We start from the raw sequence: 6000 nt of genomic DNA on the forward strand, positions 1-6000 counted from the left end.
ATGACATGGCTATAGCTATTGCTATTGGCACAGAAACACTCTTGCTTCCCACATAATTTATCCATAACAAAATATACAGGTTGGATAGAAATTTCACAAAGAGTAGGGATTAACGGGTCCCTTTCAGAATGGCAGCCAGTGACTAGTGGGGTACCGCAAGGCTCGGTGCTGGGACCGCAGCTATTTACAATATACATCAATGAATTGGATGAAGGGATTCAAAGTAACATTAGCAAATTTGCAGATGACACAAAGCTGGGTGGCAGTGTGAACTGTGAGGTGGATGCTATGAGAGTGCAGGGTAACTTGTACAGGTCGGGGGAGTGGCCAGATGCATGGCAGATGAAGCGGATAAATGTGAGGTTATCCACTTTGGTAGCAAAAACAGGAAGGCAGATTACTATCTAAATGGAATCAAGTTGGGGAAAGGCGAAGTACAACAGGATCTGGGGGTCCTTGTTCATCAGTCTATGAAAGTAAGCATGCAGGTACAGCAGGCAGTGAAGAAAGCGAATGGCATGTTGGCCTTTATAACAAGAGGAATCGAATATAGGAGCAAAGAGGTCCTTCTGCAGTTGTACAGAGCCCTAGTGAGACCAAACCTGGAGTATTGTGTGCAGTTTTGGTCCCCTAATTTGAGGAAGGACATTCTTGCTATTGAGGGAGTGCAGGGTAGGTTTACAAGGTTAATTCCCGTGATGGCGGGACTGTCATATGCTGAGATAATGGAGCAGCTGGGCTTGTACACTCTGGAGTTCAGAAGGATGAGAGGGTATCTCATTGAAACATACAAGAAGGGTTTGGACGCGCTAGAGGCAGGAAACATGTTCCCGATGTTGGGGGAGTCCAGAACCAGGGGCCACAGTTTAAGAATAAGGAGTAAGCCATTTAGAACGGAGACAAAGAAACATTTTTGCTCACAGAGAGTGGTGGGTCTGTGGAATTCTCTGCCTCAGAGGGCAGTGGAGGCAGGTTCTCTGGATGCTTTCAAGAGAGAGCTAGATAGGGCTCTTAAAAATAGCGGAGTCAGGGGATGTGGGGAGAAGGCAGGAACGGGGTACTGATTGGGGATGGCAGTGCTGGCTCGAAGGACCGAATGGCCTACTCCTGCACCTATTGTCTATTGTCTATTGGCATTTTATGATAATAGCTGTTAAAACCGACTATATCCATCTGACAGTTTAAACATTACATTAACTGACAAGAGATGGCCAAAGGACATAACTGCAGCAAATGTTCCTTTGGTAATACGTTTAAAGGTGTCAAAACACCAAATTACCGGACATTCAGATTAGATGTTTGTGTTGTGAACAGCAATGAAGATACCCAGTTTGTATGCACCAGATTTAAAAAAAATTATTGATAAAACGCTGTTTCCAACATTCCCACTTCAGAATTCACGTTAAAATTTCAAATGAAATATCTCCTGACCAAATTTGTGATGTATATGACCGACTGTAGAAGTAAAACCTGGATAAATGCAACGTATAGTTGTGAATGTTGCTCATTAAATAACTACAGTACTGATACTCCATATCAAGAGCATTGATTTGCCGTTAAAATGAATTCTGTAATAACGTGTCAACGGTAGCAGTGACAATCGAACACTGCGGTTTTAATGTTTCACGTATTCATAATTTAATTAATCCATCTTTATGGACTAAAACAAAAAATAACATTGGGAATTAAAACACATTTGATTGCATTCCGTTCGCTCTGAAGACAATTCTAGCACAATAGGTTCGGGGAGGGGTGTGTGTGAATCAGTGCGGGGTGGATACATGGCGGGGGAGGGGTGGTTTGAGAAGGAAATCGGTGCAGAATGGATGGATTGAGGCAGGTAAATTAGTGCGTGTTGGTTGGAGTATGTAAAATTGTGAGGGGAGAGCGCGGGGGATGTCAGTGGGGTTGAATGGTGGGATCAGTACGGGCGGGGATCTGTGCAGGATGGATGGGAATATCAGTACAGGATGGATGGGGGGGGATCAGTACAGGATGGATGGGGGGGGGGGGAAGTACAGGAGGAATGGGGGATCGATAAAAGATGAATGGGAAGATCACTACAGGATGGATCGGGGGGATCGGTGAAGTATAAATGGAGGGGGGTGGTCAGTACAGGATGGATCGTGAGATCAGTGCAGGATGAATGAAGGGATCAGTACAGGATGAATGGGGGGGGTCAGTGAAAGATGAATAGGGAGATCACTACAGGATGGATGGGGGGGTTGGTGCAGGGTAAATGGAGGGGGGGTCAGTATGGGATGAGTGGGGGGTTAGTACAGGATGGATGGGGGTGCAGTGCAGGATGAATGGGGGGAGCAGTGCAGGATGGATGGGAAGGGGGGGTCAGTACAGGATGAATTGGGGGATCAGTGTAGGATGGATGGGGAGTGACAGGAGAATCAATGCGAGGTGGATAGGGTGATCACTTTGGATGGTCATTGGCACCCGGGCAACCGCTCATTTCGAGCCCTGCTTACTAATCACGAGTCTGTCAATTTGCCGTTCCTTCCCACACATATGTCCCATCCCCATCTCTCTTTTCCAGATTTCTTTCCCATACTCCAACTAGTCTAAGAAGATTCCTTATCCGAAATATTGTCCGTGCATTTCCTTTCCCAGATGCTGCGTGATACCCTGAGTTCCTACAACAGTTTGTGTTACAAAAACAGGGATGTAATGCAGAGGCTCTATAAGTCGCTGATCAGGCCACATTAGGATTATTGAGCGCAATTTTGGGCACCATATCTGAGGAAGGATGTTTGGCTCTGGAGAGGGTCCAGAGGAGGTTGACAAGAATTATTCCATAAATGAGTGGGTTAACATGATGAGCATTTGACTGCACTGGGCCTTTACCTGCTGGAGTTTAGAAGGATGAGGGGGTAACCTCATTGAAACTTACCGAATAGTGAAAGGCGTGAATAGAGTGGATGTGTTTCCACTAGTGGGATAGTCTAGGACTAGAGGTCATAGCCTCAGAATTAAAGGACGTTCCTTTAAGTAGGAGGAATTTATTTAATCAAAGTGTGGTGAATCTGTGGAAATCTTTACCACAGAAGGCTGTGGAGGCCAAATCAATGGATATTTTTAAGGCAGAGATAGATAGATTCATGTTTATTGCAGGTGTCAAGAGTTATGGGGAGAAGGCAGGGGAATGGGGTTAGGAGAGAGATAGATCAGCCAGGATTTCAAGGCAGAGTAGACTTGATGGACCGAATGGCCTAATTCTACTCCTGTCACTTATGACCTTATGAGTCAATGGAATTTCACAACTATCACACCAATCACATTCCCACTCTCAGAGGGCCTCCGATCTGATATATCAATTCTGTTTCTCTTCCACAAATGGTCCCTGTGTTGCTACCTTTAATATTTCTGGTTTGTTTCAAATTTCCAGCATCTGCAGTCGATTTTGATTTTTAATCCCACCCCTCTACCCATTTCCCTGTAGCTATTATCTCTCACAAGGCCAACTCCCTCTTGAATCAGATAGGCATACAGTGCTGGAGTAACCCAGCGGGTCAGGCAGTACCTCTGGAGGAAAAGGGTAGGTGATGTTTCGCGTCGGAACCCTTCCTCAGACTGAAGAAGGGTCCAAACCCGAAATTTCAGTTATCCATGTTCTCCATAGGTGCTGCCTGGCCCGCTGTTACACCAGCACTTTGTGCCCATCTTTGGTATAAATTAGTATCTGCAGTTTTTTTGTTTCTACATTCTCTCTTGAATTAATCGCATTCATGTGTTATTATGAGGAGCCTTTCAAAACAATAAGATAAATCGTTAATAGTTTTGTTCTCATAAGAAGTAAAGTTTGCGATCGATTATCTCTGCCATGGTGATAACAAATGTGTCACCAATACCCATCAATTACCAACCGTCACGTTCCATTTAACTGGAATAACAAAACAATAGGCGGAAAAACTGCTGCAATATTATGCTTCAGCTTTTAACATTTAATAAACACGGTCATTACGTACACAGTAAGTATAATGATAGTTGTTTAAAAAAGAAAATCCTTTCCGCCAAACAAGATGAATTCGCGAGCTTCTGCTTTGGTTGTGGAAATGCTGTTTAAGAATGACGCTCTTTAATTTTTACACGTATCAATATTTCGACACTGGTGCAAAGGACATTAAGTTTAGCTTCGATTTAAAAATCCGTCCATATGATTAATATTAGTTCTAAATTCAACAATGCTGTCTAGTGTTCGAGCTGGTACTGAAACAATTCTATTAGTCGCTTAAATTAAGATTTATAAAATCTGTACCTGCGACCGAACTCACGGGTGGCAGGTTCCGCCGTTGCCTCGGTGACCGTGTTTCTTCGGAAACAAATCAGATTTAATATATATCGTGAAAAAAAAAGCAAAAGCAATAATGCGCTGGGTTAAAACCGAGCCCGGGAAGGAGGAAGTGAATCAGAAAATCAGTAAATCAGGAAGCGTTAATGTTTTAAATGCGTCTTCAGTATAATTAGCTTTATTATTGTTTTATAAAGTTCAAACATTACTCCTGTAAACAAACTCTGTAAACATCATCCCGCCCTTTCGCCCCCACCTCCATTCTAGAAACTACAGATAAGTTTTGAATGTGTTTTTTAAAAAATAATTTTACAGCTGGGTTGAGTGGTTCGAACAACCAAACGAATTGGAATTACAAAAATGGTGCAAGGAAAATCATTGAAACTGAAGCCCAGTGATGTTTTTTTAGTTTTAATTAAAAAAAACCTGCTGTTAGCAACAGGCCCCAGTAATGTAATACATTCAAGTAATGGGAGCAGAATTAGGCCATTCGGCCCATCAAGTCTACTCCGCCTTTCAAACATGGTTGCTCTTTCTCTCTCCCCATTCTCGTGCCTTGTCCCCATAACCCCCGACACCCGTGCACAGAATAAAACACTGCACTTCCGTAAAAATTTTTTTTTTTTAAACTTGAACAACCTTCTGCCAGTTGTTAAGGATTGAAAAACCTGACACCATTTAAAGATTTCAATTTATATTTGAGCGCGCACATTGTTTAAACAACTCTAACCAAAGATCCTATAGGATCTTTGGCTCTAACTAGATGAAACAGGCCCCCCTTGCCGCTTGGCCCTGTCCCACGGCCACTACAGCGCAGACTCTTATCAGGAAGTCAATCGCTCGCAAATTCTTCGGTTGCTCAGTACAACCAACGCCGGCCCGACTGGAAATCTCAGCAGTCCCGCCCACACACAACCTGGGAGTTGTTTTTTCTTCTAGTCTCTGTGTGTGCATGTTATAAACTAGAAGGGCAAGGATCTGTGGTTCAAATGTCTTCTACATTGGTGCCTGCAATAACTAATAACCATGTAATAATCAACTTATCGAATTGATTCTAGCGCTTTACAGAAATGACAGCCAATCGCTATAATTAAGCGTTTTATTTAAGTTGCTGCGTTTCTTCTTACAAGAATACCCGCGTTACGAAGGGGATGCCTTTCCTGAAAACTGTCCGTTTCCATAAAACGCACCCTCCTTTTTGCATTGAATCGTAAGTTGTAGGTGGAGATGCGTTCCTACAGGATTCATCACCCTTATATTAAGCCATTTAATTTGCTTAAAAGTGACCAAGATGAGGCCAACATTAGACTCGGGATGAGGACTGGTTTGGCGCGAATGAAAGACCATATTTTGTAATTTAAAAATAAATCACTCTGCTGTAGACCAATAGATAAGGTTGGCGATCACAGCCTCGCCCCCTCCAAGTGAACAGTGCAGCGCTACCGCGCTCTCACCCAAAGATACTAGATCTATGATCCTTGCTCTCACCTGCGACGCATTTTCTCGAAACAAGCACGGCTCGTGAATTGGGACAAGGGGATGTCGGGGAAAGGAATGGGTTGCGAGAATCATGAGAGAAATGAGTGCAGAAAGTCCTGATGTTTGGGGCAGTGGGTTACAGGGCGATGATTTAGTGCAAGTGGAGTGAAGGTCGAGGGATTACTTTAAGGAGCTGGTCGTGGCAGCTGCGGCTCCCACAA

General features: G+C 43.6%; 1 protein-coding gene across 2 annotated transcripts in view; it reads right to left on the minus strand.

Annotated features, from left to right (window-relative positions):
* rbm47 (RNA binding motif protein 47) overlaps positions 1 to 4772 on the minus strand; it is a 219612-nt gene extending 214840 nt beyond the window's left edge. For both annotated transcript variants that reach the window (XM_033027537.1, XM_033027484.1), the window contains exon 1: positions 4268 to 4772. The gene's annotated coding sequence lies outside the window, so the exon portion shown is untranslated. The remainder of the gene's footprint in view (positions 1 to 4267) is intronic.
* Positions 4773 to 6000: the final 1228 nt, after the last annotated feature.

This window comes from Amblyraja radiata, chromosome 1 (assembly GCF_010909765.2).
Source record: "Amblyraja radiata isolate CabotCenter1 chromosome 1, sAmbRad1.1.pri, whole genome shotgun sequence".
NCBI classification, from domain to species: Eukaryota; Metazoa; Chordata; class Chondrichthyes; order Rajiformes; family Rajidae; genus Amblyraja; species Amblyraja radiata.